The sequence below is a fragment of the Aristolochia californica genome, unplaced genomic scaffold (assembly GCF_029961685.1).
Source record: "Aristolochia californica isolate CCGP_79_NKW_82.1479 unplaced genomic scaffold, dmAriCali1.0.hap1 SCAF_3, whole genome shotgun sequence".
NCBI lineage: Eukaryota > Viridiplantae > Streptophyta > Magnoliopsida > Piperales > Aristolochiaceae > Aristolochia > Aristolochia californica.
Window position 1 is genome coordinate 8,709 of NW_027181992.1, and position 17,988 is coordinate 26,696.

A 17,988-nucleotide genomic window follows, 5' to 3' on the forward strand; every position below is an offset into this window, starting at 1 on the left:
TTAGGATAAATTTATAATCAATATAAGTAATAATTAATAAGCATAATAAGTAATTGTGCAAGGGTGCCACGTGCGTGAATGACTGAACCTTGTGCGTGCAGGGTTTAGGGTTTCGGGTTTAGGGTTTAGGGTTTAGGGTCTAAACCCTAGACCCACGTTGTCAGCACCTGTGTTACTAGTTTGCCACGAGCGAGCCAAGTGTCCACTTGGCCGACATGCTTGCGCCAAGTGTTTGCCAAGAGGAGGACACGCGTTCGCCACGCGCACGCCACTAGGACGACATGCGTGGGTCCCAGATGCGCCACGCAATCGCCACACAGGCGCAACACTGGCGCGAAGCGTTTGACACACGTGGATATCCGCCGATACGTACGTCCTTTGCGATATGTTACGATATCCGATATGTCACTTATCGCATGCAACGAATTTTTCTCTTTTTGCTTCCTAAAAATTTAGTTAAACCGAACCACACCCTTATTTGGCCGGGTTTGTTCCAATCGGCCGCGTAACGATAACTAACCTGACCGAGTTAGCCCGGTCTAGACCTCTGCAAATCGCTGAGATCGCTGAGAATATCCGGACATCGTCGGAGGCGACGACCAGATCGGCTGCTCCAATGGTGATTTTTATCTCTACAGCCACCGCGTTCTTCGAAACGGAGGCGGCACCACCTATCTCGAAACCTAGTTCGATCGCTAAAAAGTTAGACAGTGCTGCGCTCGACTCTCCCGCTTGCTACGCGTTCCCCATTCTTTCCTTCTCTTCTCATTTTGCCCCGCTTGCCTAACCCATTCGGACGCCGCCGCCGACATCCTCGCCGTCACCACTCATTCCCAGCTGCGCCTCATCCTTTATCCCTTCTTTCATTCTGTTTTCCCTCTTCCACCGTCTCCTGTGACGCCGTCGCCGTCTGGTTGCCATTCCATCGCAAGGTACGAACGACGCTTAATCAAACTCGCCTGGCCTCATTCCAATTGCTTTGTCTGATTATTCGGCATTCTTTGTCCTGCTTCGCCCATAGGGTTATGTAGGTAATTTAAGTCACACTCATAGAAGCCTACACTTCCAGCGCTGATCCCTGGAGAGTATGTCTGCGTGCCATTTCGGGTAAACATTTCTACTCGTTTTCGATCTTTCGTTGTTGTGTATCATCTTGTTGGTGGGTTCTTTTTTTTTCTTTTTCATCTCTCATTATTATACATGATACTTTTTTTCTGTTAGGTGTATTTTGGTCCTTATTGAGTGCTTTTCGAATTTGGTCGCTTATAGTTGTAGCCGTCGCTCGGGAAGTACTACTTTTCTGATGTGTTTTCCTACAGACTTGAATCTCGTCTATTTGTTGGTTTGGTTTAGGCGTGTGCTTAGGTTTTCGATTTGTAGAGTATGGACGCGGCTGCTCATAGGTTTAGCCGTTGCTAGGAAAATACTTCGTTCCTCCTATGTTTTGCTTCAGAGTTGAATCACGTTTATTTGTTTGTTTGATTTAGATGTCTTGCTTTTGTTGTCGATCATGTAATAGAATATGGTTTACTTCATTATATTTACAATGATATTATTATCTTTATTTTACTATTAAATTTTGATTTAGACAACCTCAAATGAAGTAGAAAGCCGTTGGATGGTTTAACAATAGGTCTTCTGTTGTTAGACCTCCAAAGAGCAATTATTTGCAAGGATTTTGACACAACTGACTTGTAAGTTTAGTTTAGTTGGAAAATGAATTTATTTATCTTTTTGATTTATGTTTCTTATTAGTTGGTAAGAAGTTGGACCAGTGGCCAAATTAGTTTCATACTCATTCTTTGACAAAACGATGAAATGTGAAATTTCACCTTTCATGGTGGAACATAAGTTTGTATTGTTTTGGTTCATTATGGTTCATATATCTTCTTCCTTTTTCTTCCTTCTTCTTCTTTTTTATTTTTATTCATAAGAAGCTGACGAGAAGGGGAAGGAGGAAGATGAGGTCATCCTCCACTTGCAAGTCGCCTTCCCAAAGCCGACAATGGTAGGGAGACGGCGTCTCCTATTCCCTTCTTCTTCTTGGCATCCTTTGAAAATTGTAGACTAGAGTGGAGAATGGAAAGGGGAAGGGGAGGTCGTCCTCCCGTTCCAGTGATGGGAGGAGGACCACCTCCCTTGCCCATTCTTCTTCTCACTGATCTCTGTAACTTGTAAAGGTCAGCATAGTGTAGTCACCCATTAATTTTAGTGACAAAAAGGCGATCGCAAGAAGAGGACAACCTCCCCCTTTCGTGTTCTACTTTGCTTGAGGGAGAAAGCTCTCCCATGGACAGTGGTGGGAGGCCTTCACTCTTTTTTTAATAATGTTTACTAAAATTGTTGTTGTTTATTTTTTGAAACTATTTATTGATCAGTTAATTTATTATTTCAACTTTGAATTAATTATTAGTTACATCAATAATACTAAATTAAATATTAGCAACTTAAGTTATTTCAGTAATTTATTTAATTTATCAACACGCTATTGAATTTCACAATAATTTCTACAAAAGGTGTGTTCCAAGTGCAATGATTTTTTTTATTTTTTTTGAAAAATGTTTCTATTGCAATGTTGCTGGTCGACCCATCATAATGCACCTAAATTACCTCTTGATTGAGCATGGTTCATCATCCTGGTATTTGTTCTTTAAATGATACCAGAACCATGCTTAACTGAATTGTTTTTTCCATCTCTATTATGAACATAAAGCATTCTTGAGTGAGTTTTGCTTCCTTTTTTGTTTGTTTCTCCTACTTTTGTCATGATTATACCTATTTTCAAGCTAACTTTATGAAGAAAAAAAAATATTGGATATAATGCCATATTAAAGGTTGCAAAGATTGAAGAAAAGTGAAAACGAGAAAAGGTTATTCTTTCAAGGGGTGTTGTTGCAAATGTTGTGACGCACAACCAACAGATTATGCTATTTCCTCTTATGTGCAGCGGTGTTGTTTTTTTTGTTTCCCTATAACTTCGAGAAGTTTTTGGTTAAAATTTTGAAAAACTCTTTGGGCATTTCTTTTATTGTGTGTTGTTCTTGGGGATCATAAATTCCTTTTGTAATCTAATAACAATTATACACACACAAACACACACATTACTGCAAGATGCTCCTCGTCTGTATTGGTAAAAGATTTATTGTCCTTTTATACACACACACAAATTCCTTTTATCTAGATGATTGCAAAAGATTTTTTGTCCTTGAAAAAAAGTTTGAATCATGAGGAGAAATAGTTTAGTCAAATGACGCTCTACAGATTGAAGGGCCATACTTCAACTTGTTTATGAAAAATTGTATTAATGTTTAGTTATCCATTGCATTAGCAGGAAGCTTTAGACGCTAAAAAAATCTGAGTGAACTGCCAGCATGCATTTCAACTACTTTATGAAAAGTTACATTAATTATTTCTCAAATTGCAATTTGTGCAAAATTGGTGTGTAAGTGTTTTCCAATATTGAAGCAAATAGGTAATAGCCTATATTGGGATTATTCATAGAGGTATATGACCTTTATTTAGGACAGCTATTGGGTACTAGTTAGAACCTTTTTTTTACTACCAGGTCTGGGTAAGTATGATGCACTGGTATCATGAGTCTTAAAGAATTTTCAGTAAATTTGTAGGTTCTTAACAATTTCATGTAACTTATTTCTGGTGCACATTGGAATGATACTCTCAATCTCACCGTGGATTTTTACTCTCATGTGCAAGTTAATAGTGGTTTTTTCTTGCATATGATGTGTTTTTAATCTCACCATTTGATGTGTTTTTTGCCACTTGTGTGACACGAGTGAACCACGGCACCGCCACGCGTGTGTAATCGTTTGCCACACGTAACGCGATCGCCACAAAGGCGCGACGCTGGCGGGACGCATTGGCACACGTGGATTTCGGCCGATATGTTATGACATCTCGGGACTGAAAATTAGAAAGTTTCGGCCGTTACTTTTTTAAAGTAGTCCATTACAAACCTCATATCGGTTGTTACGAAGCCGTTGTGACAGTTTATTTTCTTGCTGACTCGTGTCTGAGTTGACTCGGTTTTCTCTGATTAAGTCGAGGTAACCTGGTGTGTTTCACCTATCGCATGCAACGAGTTCTTGTCTTTTTGCTTCCTAAAAATTTATTTAAGCCGAGCCAACACCCTTCTTTGACCCGATTTGTTCCAATTGGCCGTGTAACGGCGACTAACCTGACCAAGTTAGCCCGGTCTATACCTCTGTGTAAATCGCTGAGATCGTTGAGGCCCTGTTAATGCGCAATGTAAGTGAAATGTATTTCACTTACACTGGGTAAATGGAGCCAAAACTCGTTAGTGCGCCGCGTAAGTGCAGGGGGAAAGTAAAATACAAATGTATTTCGCTTCCCCCCATTTTAGGCATAAAACGATGGAAAGTAAATTTAGAGGGGTCGAGCTCTGAATTCACTTTCCCTCTCGGGCTCGGGCTCGGGCTCGGGCTTGGGAAGGAAGCTCTGTCGACAAAATGAGGGTTTCAGAGAAAAAAAAATTCTCTCTCGCTCGCTCGCGACCTTGGGAGATTTCAATCGCCCTCTGTTGTGCGACCTTGTCTTCGGCGCTCGACTCCCTTCCTCTCGCCGTCCCCAGCACCAACGACCTTCGACGACATCTCTCCCCTCTCTGTAACCTCTTCGGCTCCTCCCTTGCTCGCAACCGTCGGCGATTTCAATCGCCCCCTCTGCGACCTCTCCCCCCCGGTGCTTGATTCTCTGCCTCTCGCCGCCCCCAGCACCGACAACCGTCAGCGACTTCTCTCCCCTCTCTGCAACCTCTCCGGCTCAATTCGAAAGACCCCCTTCTTTGCATACCTTATGATTTTCCTTATTTCCCACACATTCAAGTGTTTCCTTGTGTGATTTATTGATATTATTTTCAAGGCAACTAGGTGGAATTTTCGGAGAAATTTGACATTACCATTGTTAATAGTAATTAACCCTTCGTTGTTTCTTTTCCAAAAAAAAAAAATTAATTTCTTGTAAGCAACTAAAGTAGTTTATAAAGTAATTAATAACTAATTAGTGGTTGATAGTAGACACCTAAATAATTCATTAATCAAATCATAGTAATTATTGGCTAAAAATTAATGATTAATGATTGGTATAATAATGAAATGTGTATCATAATTAATGTTGAATTTATGGTAATAAAAACAAAACATAATAGTTGTAATATAAATTATTAAAATATGTTTATTGATTAATACTTAAATAGTTATAAATTTTTTGAGTAGTTAAAAATTAATAAATAACTATTATATTATGTAAACATTAACAACTTAGATATTCCCACGTGCCCACGGGGGAGTTTGAGTTATATTTGTATTATTTTTATTTTTTGAAAATTAGATATATTAAAATATTTTATTTAATAAATAATCTATCTGTACTTTGCACCACACTTTCCATGGTGCACACTAACACAAATAAGTACTTTACAATATATTTTATATTGTGCACAACACTTTCCATGGTGCACACTAACACAAATAAGTACTTTACAATATATTTTATATTGTGCACACTAACACAAACAAATACTTTACACTGCACTCACTTTCTATTGTGCATACTAACACAAACAAGTACTTTACATTCCATCTCACTTTCCTTAGGGAAATTACTTCACTTTCCATTCCACTTTCCCCTCACTGACATTGTGCACTAACCCCCCCAGAGAATCTCCAGCTCTCCCCCTTTCTGCTTAGACATCGTCGGAGGCGACGACCAGATCGGCTGCTCCATTGGTGGTTTTGATCTCTACAGCCACGGTGTTCTTCGAAACGGAGGCGGCACCTCCTATCTCGAAACCTCGTTTGATCGGTACAAAGTTAGACACTGCTGCGCTCGACTCTCCCGCTCGCCACTCGTTCCCCATTCTTTCCCTCTCTTCTCATTTCGCCCCACTCGCCTAACCCATTCGGCCGCTGCCGTTTTCGCCGCCGCCGCCCAGCCCTGTAGCCTTGCCTAGCCTCATTCCCTTCCGCCTCTCCTCGCCGTCGTCCTCTTCCTCTTTCTCGTCGTCACCACTCATTCCCAGCGGCATCCTTTATCCCTTCTTTCATTCTGTTTTCCCTCTTCCACCGTCTCCTGTGACGCCGTCGCCGTCTGGTTGCCATTCCATCACAAGGTACGAACGACACTTAATCAAACTCGCCTGGCCTCATTCCCATTGCTTTGTCTGATTATTCGGCATTCTTAGTCCTGCTTCGCCCATAGGGTTATGTAAGTAATTTAAGTCACTCAGAGTCACTCGTAGAAGCCTACACTTCTAGCGCTGATCTCTGGAGATATGTCTGCGTGCCATTTCAAGTGAACATTCTACTTGTTTTCGATCTATCGTTGTTGTGTATCATTTTGCTGGTGGGTTCTTTTTTTCTTCTTTTTCATCTCTCATTATTATACATGATACTTTTTCCCTGTTAGGTGTATTTTGGTCCATATTGAGTGCTTTTCAAATTTGGTCGCTTATAGTTGTAGCCATCTCTTGGGAAGTACTACTTTTGTAATGTTTTTTCCTACAAACTTGAATCTCAGTCTATCTGTTGGTTTGGTTTAGGCGTGTGCTTGGGTTTTCGATTTGTAGAGTATGGACGTGGCTGCTCATAGGTTTAGCCGCCGCTAGGAAAATACTTCGTTCCTCCTATGTTTTGCTTCAGAGTTGAATCACGTTTATTTTTTTGTTTGATTTAGATGTTTGCTTTGGTTGGCGATTTGCAAAGTATGGACGTGGCTGCTTATTTTAGATTTTGGTCGCTTATAGTTTAGTCGTCGATTGGAAAGCTCTACGTGTTTTATGTGTTTTGCTTCAGTGGTGAATCTCGTTTTTCTATTTGTTATCGTGTGCTTTGCTTTTCAATTTGTATGGATGGATGTGGTCGCTTATTTTTAAGTCTCATTGTTTATCTTGTCAAATGATAATGAAGTGAAATCATGTTGTGGATGTTAAATCTAAGAGTAGTTGCACGGCGTTGTTTATTCGGTGGGGTATGAATAAATCTTTTTTTTTGAATATTTGATATTTATTCTATTTACTCTTAAGTGTAGCTGTTCTATATTTAGGTCTGTCAAAATATATTTTATCATTTCAAAAGCTTTATTTGATTTAACTGGATTGGGGAAGATGCAATTGATGAGTGTGATGGTCTGTTAAAATGTACTTTCTAGCTGAAGTTTTTTGTACGCATGAATTTGGCTATTGGCATTTCTTGTGAATTGTTTTCTTTCTTTCTTATCATTGGCTCTTGTAATCTGCATTATATGTAATAATTGGTATTCTTGTTATCTATGGCCACAGAATTAGACTCTAGGTTCATAAACTCGTCCTCTTGTTCAGGAAAGATGGTTGAATATGCCTTATTATAAGATTTCTCTATATTCATGGGGGTCTTTTTGTTAGTCTTTCTAAATTTAGTGTATTAAAGTCAAATATTGTAGTAAAATAGTCAAGTTTTAGTTAAAAATAGTGTGGCTTACATTTCATTTTTTTGTCAGTGGAGAACATTTGAAATTTTCTTAAAATGCTCTCATACCTCCTTTTATAAGTCCGGTCAGTAATAAGTAAGCTACTAACTGTATGTGGATTTAGTCAATTATGCAATTTTACATTGAAGGAATGAACTCTACAGTGTTTTGACCTTGCCTTCCAAGTCTAAGCCAGTGAGTAGGCTGGAAGTATTATCTTGATATTGCTATTTCTGAACAGAAGTGTAAAATGCCAAAGCCTAATGCAAATGTGGTGTGCACCCTTATTATCATAAGAAATCGCTTTTATAAATACCATTTCTATAGAAATTGTTGTTCTTTCTCTGCTGTAGTCTTTCAACATCTGTTGAAGGGCATAACTGACAATTGTGTACGTTCTGTGGCCAATATCTGTAGTCATTTCTGTTGGGAGAATTGTATTTTAATCTTCTAAAATTTGTCAATTTGCAATGGTCTATTTCTATGCTGTTATATATCATTAATATGCTCAGTTACCATTTTACCATGGGTGTATTGATATACAATGGAAATATTTGAAGGAATATACTATTTTCATTAATGTACTAAATGTAGGCTGATTTGGTCAATTGTGTAATTTTAAATTGAGGGAATTAACTTAAGAGTTTATAATGTTTCCTATCATGTCTATGCCACCAAGTAGGCTGGAAGTATGATCATGATAATTCTTTTTTTAATAGAAGCATATAATACAAAAGGCTAATGCGATTGTATGAAATCTTTCTACATATCCTTCCTACAACAATTATTGGTCTTGCTCTATTGGAGTCTTTCAACATCTTGGTTTGTTAATCATACTAGTTATTGCATGAAAATTTGCTAGTAACTTTAATTTCTATTTTTAATTTGTCACTTAACCAAGAAAAATCTTCTCTTGCCTTTATGATATCCCTTCAAACTAATTCTTCAGTGATGTCTATAATACTTTTTGCATGCTATCATTGTTTTGTATATTAATTTTCTCCCGTGATTTTTATTGTTTATGGTTGTTTTATTCACTATAGACTCTTCTATTTTTGTTCTAACATTATGATTAGCCAGAGGTGTTCATTTTTTTTTCTTCTAGTATTCTTCATTTATGCTTCTGTGTGTGGTACCTCTTCCGAGCCATGCCAAATGCATTCTATTATGCACTAGAAGTAGTCTTAAGCTTGTTTCTTTACTCAGCGAAATTTATTTCTAAATTATTATTTTTAGTTAAAGTGCTTTTTCTTTGTTTAATTGTGTATTTCGTAATGTATTGGATTTGCTGATTTATTGGGTTTATAAGGATTTTTCTTGAGTGTGACTTGAATATCACAGAATAATGGTTTTCTTTTTATCTTTTTGTGGATGAATGACTCTGATTTTGCTTTGCTTTTGTAGTGAGTTTCTGTTATATATAATAATTTCATTTACAAAAGTCTTCTGCTTTTTACTCCCTCTCTCAGAGTTAGAACTGTACGATTTTTTTAATCCTTGCATTTTTCAATTTGACATCTCTTTTGTTATCTTTGTTCGTTTAGGTTTAGATGTTCCCTATATGCCAAACTTGAATGCCTCTATTTTGTAGGATGAATATCCAACATGTGGTACTAACTTGGAGTGGCTTGGAAGAAATTTGCTATTGCACCTTCCTAAGAGTGACCAAATGTTAGGAATGTTTTCTTTAATTTTAATATTTGGCAATTTATAGGTTTCAAGGCTTTCAAGGTTCCCTTTAATCCCTATACCCTTTAATAGACAAAAAGAAAATAAAAAAGCCAAACAGTGAGACTAACAAAAAAGGTTTAAAGGGCATAAACCCTAAACCCTAAACCCTACCTCAAATGCTGAAGAAATCTGCAATGGCATTTCTTCCACTTCCAAAAGATAGATGAAAAAGCTGCATACGTTTCCTTTATCTTTCCCTATTTGTGTTTGTATAGATTTGAAGTGTTTCAAGGGTTCCTTAAGCACCAAACCCTAATCTATGTAGACATAGAGGAGATTAACAGTTAGAAAGACAATCCAATATACAAACAAGACCAAATAAAAAGACTAAGCAAAAAAGTCCCCCGTCAAACTGAAAGGTTTTAGGGTTTAGGGTTTCAAGGTTTAGGTTTGGGGTTTGAATGGTTTGATAGGGTTTGACTAGTTTGAATGATTTGAAGGTTTAGGGTTTGAATGGTTTCAAGGTTTAGGTTTTGAACTTTTTGAAGATTTAGGGCTTCAATGGTTTGAAGGTTTAGGGTTTCAGTGGTTTGAAGGTTTAGGGCTTCAATGGTTTGCAGGTTTAGGGCTTTAGTGGTTTGAAGATTTTAGGCTGCAATGGTTGGAAGGTTTAGGTAGGGGTGTCAATTTTATCCGATTGCTCAATTTTCGGTCTGCCATTTATTAAACAGAATGGAAACAAAACCAAAATCTTACCGGATATGTAATCCTGTTAGGCAATCCTTCACTGCGTTTTTCCATTGAAGCACTGAGCGAAAACTGCATCAAATTTTAGGTGTGGGGCAATCCTTCACTGCGTTTCTCCATTGAAGCACTGAGCGAAAACTGCATCAATTTTTAGGTGTGGGGCAATCCTTCACTGCGTTTCTCCATTGAAGCACTGCATCAAAATCATTTGAAGGTACTATCAAATCAATTAATTCATGTCCTTCCTTCCATTATTATACCCAACCAATATGCCATTACAACATACCTTGCTTGTTGCTCATGAGATGGTGGATCTTTTTCCTAAATGCAAGCTTCAAAGAGTGCTCATAACGATTGGTTTAAGTGTATGATGAAGTGAGTTGAAATTTCTTGGATTTTGTTATGTTAAGGATGGGTTGTGGGAGGAGATAGATAATGAGCTGCAATTCATCGAGAACATTCTCGTAATTCTAAACGAGGAGGTAAAACAGGTATTTTAGAAGAGGGGCATTAGGCAAAGGGACCTTTTATTCCCGATATTATTCAACCTAGTGAGTGTCTTTTAGGACTAACAATTGCTTGAATTCGATTGGCTAAACCAGATCCATGACAACTTGGAACTTGATATTTCTGTCCTTCTGTTCACCGATGACACATTTGTTTTTGTCAGCATCTTTTAATCAAATTCAGAGCAACAAACCCATTGTGTCCATCTATGAAATAATGACAAGCCAAAAAGTAAATTGGTATAAGTCTACCCATATATGGGATTCAACGAGTTTTTGTCTTTTTGCTTCCTAATTTTTTTTTAACCCGAGCTACACCCTTTTTTGACCTGGTTTGTTCCAATCGGCCATGTAACGGTAGCTAACCTGACCGAATCACGATTGAGTTAGCCCGGTCTATACTCTGTGTAAATGGCTGAGAATCTCTGGCTCCCTTTTTGCTTAAACATGTGGCTCTCTGCCTTTCTGCTTAGACATCGCCGGAGGCGACGATCAGACCGGCTAATCCATTGCTAATTTTGACCTTTGCAGCGACTGTGTTGCTCTTCCTCACACTTCAAAACGGAGGCGGCACCACCTATCTCGAAACCTCGTTCAATCGCTAAAAATTTAGGCACTGCTACGCTCTCTTCTCATTTTTCCCCCGCTCGCCTAACCCATTCGGCCGCCGCCTAGCCTCACCTCATTCCCTTCTGCTCTCCTCGCCGTCGTCCTCTTCCTTTTCCTCGCTATACCACTCATTCCCAACGGCGCCTTATCCTTTATTCTTTCTTTCATTCTGTTTTCCCTCTTCCAACGTCTCTGGTGACGCCATCACCGTCTGGTTGCCACTCCATCGCAAGGTACGAACGACGCATAATCAAACTCACCTCGCCTCATTCCCATTGCTTTGTCTGATTATTCGGGTTTTTTTTTTGTTTCATCTGTTTAAGCAGTTTTTTTTTTTCATTTGGAATATTTCCTTGAGTCTCCATCGCCGCCTGGTTTAGGATTCCGGTTTTTAAAATATTGTCGGCAGTGTGCAGGAAGGAGGTCAAAGTGATGGGTTCTTATTGGTTGATTTTCATACCTTTCTCCCTTCTGTATATTGCTCTTGGAGAGGCTCCGAGGGAACTATTTCTTATCAATTGTTGTGCAAACTCTAGTGTCATTGTGGATGATAGAACTTGGTATGGAGCCTTATGTTTTCAGACCTTGTCTGCTAGTTACCCAGGGTCTGTTGCATCTACTGCTTCTGTCTATAGGAGAATTGTCCTTTCATTTTGTATTGGCAGTAGTTTGATCTCATAGTATATTTTTGCTATATAGCTATCTCAACCTTTACTTATTGTAATCACTCAACTTTCCATTAATCAAATTACTAATTGATTAAAACGAGTTCTGCTTTGTTTTTTAAAACAGTTATGCTGTCGGATTTATTTGGGCTTACTCTGTTAAGAAACTTATGGAAGGCAGATTGCATACTCGTTAAAAGTAGCTTTCGGATGCATTATATAGGTGTGTCTTTTAGTCGAACTCTCTTGAGCAAGTTTGTGGCTTTCACCTATTAAGTCCTTCCCTTTTTAAGAGTTTCTGGAACTTGTGGAATGCAGATTGCAATTTACTTGTTCAAAGTAATTTTGCAGATGACTTTTATATTATTCAGGTCAAAATTGGGACGCATAGTATCATTGTCGAATGATAAATTACTATGTTATTTTAAATGTAAAAACTTTGATAACAATGTAATTCGTTGAATATAAAATCATTTGAATTGTATTGCATCATACTTCTCCTAAGCTTCCTTTTAGTTAGTAAAATAAACCTATCACTAAATGGTTCACATGGGAAGGTTTGTTGCAAGGTCTTAAACCCACCCAAGTCTTTAAGGTGCTTGGTTTGTAAAATAGAAGTGTAATAGATGTTCAGAGAAAAAAATCTTTTAGTTTGTGGGTTGGTAAATAGGATGGTCTAATACCATTATCGTGTCTATTTGGGAAGTAGTTCGTTTTCTTCATTTGGTACCGTTGTACTCTGACCTTGGGATTGTAACATTAATATTTGGCAGTTGCTATTTTACTTTTCTGACTGTAAAGAATGCTTTCTGAAATGGCTTTTTAGAATAATTGTATCTCTGTGTGCCCCTTGTTTTTAGTTTCTCATAATAATATCTCTTTTAGTCTTCAGTCCCTGCAGTTTGGTGTTTGTACTGGTGTTTCTCTTGTTATCAGAAATCATGGCTGGTGCTCTGATTCAGTCTGCTATTCTGCCTGCTGCTGTCAGTGCCAGCCGTACCCGATTCAGAAGCTCTGGAAAATCTCATATGATGACCAAGATGATCTGTAATATCTAGAGCACTTCTCCTAGATTGCGTGGCTTTATGGGATTGCGAGGATCCAATTCATAGGGATGTTAAGACAACTAACATATTATTGGATAAAAATTTGGTCGCAAAGGTGGCAGACTTTGGCCTGTCAAAGATAGGCCTTACACTGGATGTTAAGACAACTAACATATTATGGGATAAAAATTTGGTCGCAAAGGTGGCAGACTTTGGCCTGCCAAAGATAGGCCCTACACTGGACCAAACCCATGTTAAGTACCATAGTGCAAGGAAGTTTTGGCTACCTTGCCCCTGAGTATTTCCGTACACAGCAATTAACAGAGAAATCAGATGTTTACTGATGCTGAGTGCTATGCCTCAATGCTGGACTATGCTTTGTAGTTGGCATTTGTTTCTATCATGTGACTAAATCTGGATGCTGAAATTGTTCATGCTGAATTGTATTGTATTGATCTTGTAATGTGATATTGAACTTGACAGTGAAATTAATCAAGAAAGTATTGAACTTTGATATTTGTGTTGTGAAAAAGAATATTGACTGAAAATTCACAAACCGGTCACCAAAAATCAAAACAGGTACTTTTAGAAAGCAGAGCACGAGAAGTGAGTCAGGTGATAACAAGTGTCTTATGATATTGCAGGGTTTAGGGATGACTATGCAGGCCTTGAGGTGTTAGGTGTATTATATAATTAGCTGCCTTGAGTTATATACTAGTTGTATTGTTTCCATTATATTGAGAAGACTTTATGGCCTAACGGTATGGCACCAGGCAACTGGAGGGTTCAAATCCCAATAGAGTCATATTACTCTTATTGTAAACTCTGTACTTTTCTTGATCAGCCACTTGTTGATATTGCTTAGAGCTTTTAACCATAATTTTTTTTTTCTTTACATATAGTTTCTTGTATTTCCATTGTTCAACCTCCTAAGAGCAGTTATTTACAAGGATTTTGACATAATGTCACTGGGATGCATCTTGTTTCATTATGTTCATCTTTGGGCATTGGTCCTGTTATCCTATTATACATGGACAATTTGTACGATCTGCTTAGAACTCTGGCCAGGGAGGTTCATTCCATACTGAATGCTTCTGAACTGATGACATGTCTGGCTGCACTTGATTCCACTGGCTCCTGCTGACCTTCCGGGGCTTGAGCTATCACATTAATGTCCCAGGGGTTGGACAAAAATCTGTGACTCACATAGAAACCCTAAATCTGAGGTCAAGGTTTTTTAGTCTCACAATTTTGTGAACCTTGGTCTGTTCATTGTGGTTTTGCAAGTGCTTGCACTGTGCTTGTAATAATGCAGATTTTAGTTTACTAAAGTGTAGCTTTCTCAACTGCCTTCTTACCAGTCTTCTTAATGATATCTGGCAGTCACTCGATGTTTCTATGTAATAGCTTCTATTGGTCAACATTTGAATGCCTTTGTCAGCTAAGTATTAGCTTTGTCTTAATTGTAGTCTCTTCATTATATGTATCTTTGGATTATCCTCTTTGAGCACAGCTCTTTTAATAACTTTCTCTTAGAGAACTAAGTTGATGGTTTTGTAATTGTGTCCTTCAAATTTTGTTTGTTCTTCTATGATTTTGCTTTTGAATCTTAAAAACGCAGCTCTGTGTTTTTTGAAAGTTTCCATGTTGAAGCACCTTGTTCTTTGATTGGCCATTTGTATTTGAGACTCAAGTTGCTCATAGAATGTCAGATTTAGAGTATGATACTAGCCCTGGCTTTGGCTTGGGACCTACATTTCCTGACTTTTATGTGTAAACATAAGCTTATGTCTCTGTGTTACATCTAATGTTTTACACTACAAAGTAAGCTGGCAGTACAGAGAGTTGGAATGCAAATTATATCTGTGTTTATTATACCCTAATGGTTGAGATGTGGGAACTGGTTGACCTTATTTCTGATAGATTTGTGAATTTTAGTCTATAGAATTAAAGCTACTTTATTGTGTCTATTGCTTTTTTCTGTTTTTTTAAAAACATATGACATTTTTTTTTAACTTTTTGATGGTCAAAAATTGAAAAGATAGGTTTCTGCAGTAAATATAGTATCATCACTTAAATTCTAATAGGAGTGTGATCTGCTCTTCTTTGTCTTGGGTCGAAGTCTCGCCAGCATTAAGTTAGTTGTATGGGTTATGGGTAACTGACATTTACAAAAACACTAAAAACATTGTCTTTGCTTGTGTTTTTCTGCCAATCATGCATTGATCCTTTGATGTGTTTGGGTTGAGAAAATCTCTTTAATTGGTGCTTTTCTTTTGGTTCAACTGGTGGTTGGGTAAAAAAGTTATAATGGTTCATTTTGTTAGGTGGGATCTGAGTGTATCGTTGAGATATACCAGGTTGTGTGTCACTCATATTTGCTGAACCCTATTTAGTTTCACTCAGCATAGATATTATTGATTGATGTGCTTTATTTGTATTTGTTTGGAAAACTGGATTTCTCGTCTGCTTGTCATGATTAAGAAAAACAATATGGTGTTCGTATATTTTTTAAAGTTTATTTATGTGTAATCAGACTTTTTTTCTTGACTTTTCCTTCTTAATCTCAGGTTTGCCAAAAGGTTGGAGCCTACGAATACCATGGTCTCCTTTCTATGGTGGATTGTGGTTGGTGGCCAAACATTGCTGCAAGATGCTCCTCGTCTATATTGGTAAAGGATCCTTTTTTTTATTTTTCATTCTAGATGATTGCAAAAGATTTTTTGTCCTTGAAAAAAAGTTGAATCGTGAGGAGAGATAGTTTAGTCAAATGACGCCCTACGGACTGCAGGGCCTACTTCAACTTGTTTATGAAAAATTATATTAATGTTTAGTTATCCATTGTATTAGCAGGAAGCTTTAGACGCTAAAAAAATCTGAGTGAACTGCCAGCATGCAATTCAACTACTTTATGAAAAGTTACATTAATTTTTATTTCTCAAATTGCAATTTGTGCAAAATTGGTGTGTTAGTGTTTCCCAATATTGAAGCAGATAGGTAATAGCCTATATTGGGATTATTCATAGAGGTATATGACCTTTATTTAGGACAGCTACTGGGTACTAGTTAGAACCTTTTTTTTACTACCAGGTCTGGGTAAGTGTGATGCACTGGTATCACGAGTCTTAAAGAATTTCCAGTAAATTTGTAGGTTTTGTACAATTTCATGTAACTTATTTCTGGTGCACATTGGAATGATACTCTCAATCTCACCGTGGATTTTTACTCTCATGTGCAGGTTAACAGTGTTTTTTCTTGCATTTGATTTGTTTTTTTGCAATATTTTGCATCTTACTAGCTTGCGTCATTGGAATTGCTCTGTGCTGTTGCTTGCCTTGCATAATAGCATTTTTATATGCTGTGGCGGGTCAGGAAGGAGCAGATATTAGTGTTCTTCCCAGGTTCAGATATCGCCGGGTTAGCCCATTGGAGGAGAACTTTGATGTAAATGTGCAGCAGGGGGTTCCAGTACTACCAAGACAGCATAGGGTTGGGGGTTCAACAGATGAAGTTGCTCTTTCACCTGATGATTCGATTAGTACCTCCCCTTCAGTCGGTGTTTTTTTTTTTTTTTTTTGTGGTATTTGGGTATGTTTTAAGAGGATCCTTGCCTTAAACAAAATGTTAATATATTAAAGTGGAGTGTTTATATGTTTGTCTTTTCATTTTAGTTATGACTGTTTGATTAACTTCGGTGATGTCACCCGGTTCATGGTCACAGTTGACTGGTTGGTCTGGGTAGGTTTACCAGGCGTTCTAAACCCAGTTAATCGCTTGTAAATGACCCTGTTCAAGGCTCGAGTGCTAGTTTACCTGGCTCAGCTGGATTGGATCATTTGCTAACTGTTTCCTATTATTCTATTTGTGTTTGCATCATCCAATAGCTAAAATATGATTGGTAAATACAAGACTCACTGTGGCTCTCATGCCTGAGTTCGCATGTAGTTTGGTAGCTTCTTTTTTACTGACATGAGGTGGTGAACAACCATTGTTGTAGCTGTTTAACCCAGTATGAGGATGGAGTGGAGCTTAGCTGGCTTCCATGCAACCACCACTTCCACTCATGTTGTATCATCAAACGGCTCCGTATAAATATTACATGCCCACACACACCGATCATTTTGTTGTATCATAGGTTGTTCTATACCTTCAAATCTCTCTTCTAGTGTCCACTCCCCACATGCTTTTGATCAACTCCATGAATTATGCAACATCAATTCTCTAACCTTTCTTTCCGGCTCCTTGTTGATCTTTTCTAGTTGATTAAAAAGAGGAATCACCTTGAGAAAGGAAATAGGCATAAATTGGAGAGGATTTCTAGCCCTAGCCTATTAATTAGTTGCTGATACGTTTTTACGAACACTTATTTTAGATCTAATCTTGAAAATGGAACATACACAACTAGGAAGACTTGCGAGCTTCAGTTGATAGTTGCAACAAAGTACATATCAAAATCAACAGGTAGACTTACAGATTTAGATAGGACCGGTTAATATTTTAAAATTTAATTCAAATTTCAAATGGAGAAGCAAATCCAACATGCTATGTTAGGCTTTGAGGGAATTCCTGAACCCTATTAACCAAAAATCTAAAACGCACTAAATTGTTTACTTTATACATTTTTCATCGCTCCGACAAAGGGTGTACTGCTAGTAAGGGCCAATAGAACACTACCCCACAAGGAGCAATAGAACGTCTACATCTCCGTTTGATAGTTGCAGCAAATAACATATCAACACCAACAAGTAGGCTTACAGATTTGGATAGGACCCGATCTCATTTTAAAACTCAGTTCAAATCTAACAAAGAGAAGCAAATCCAACATGCTATGTTAGGCTTTGAGGGAATCCCCAAACCCTATTAATCGAAAATCTAAAAAACACTAAACTGTGTACTTTATACAGTTCTTATCGCACCAACAAGGCTATACTACTGGTAAGCAACGATAAAATGCTTGGCACCACACTAGGAGTGATAGAACATCACCACACAAGGCCTTTTTACACAAAGGTTGTTGTTAGAGCTTAAAATACGAAAGAGCCGTTAAGCTCTGACCGTCGGGGAGGCACAACCGAGAAGACGAAGTGAAAAAGTGATTTTTGATTTCTCATTGATTTCGAAATTACAAGAGTCTTTATACATCAAGATAGAAAGATAAAAAATACATAATAATGAAATACATACAATACAATGTAATGAAATAATAAAATAATAAATAGAAAAAAGATAAATGGTATGTATATTCTAATACTCCCCCTCAAG

The 17,988-nt window shown here is 37.7% G+C and overlaps 1 long non-coding RNA gene across 4 annotated transcripts; it reads left to right on the forward strand.

Annotated features, from left to right (window-relative positions):
- Nucleotides 1-834: 834 nt before the first annotated feature.
- LOC137960068 (uncharacterized) lies at nt 835-16,561 on the forward strand. Of its 4 annotated transcripts, XR_011114112.1 has the most exons (4): nt 835-932; nt 1,022-1,107; nt 15,297-15,398; nt 16,025-16,561. It is a non-coding gene; the product is annotated as an uncharacterized lncRNA (long non-coding RNA). The 4 variants fall into 4 exon arrangements; XR_011114110.1 differs by lacking the exons at nt 835-932; nt 1,022-1,107 and adding an exon at nt 5,632-6,148 and having other exon boundaries at nt 15,965-16,561; XR_011114109.1 differs by lacking the exons at nt 835-932; nt 1,022-1,107 and adding an exon at nt 5,632-6,148.
- Nucleotides 16,562-17,988: the final 1,427 nt, after the last annotated feature.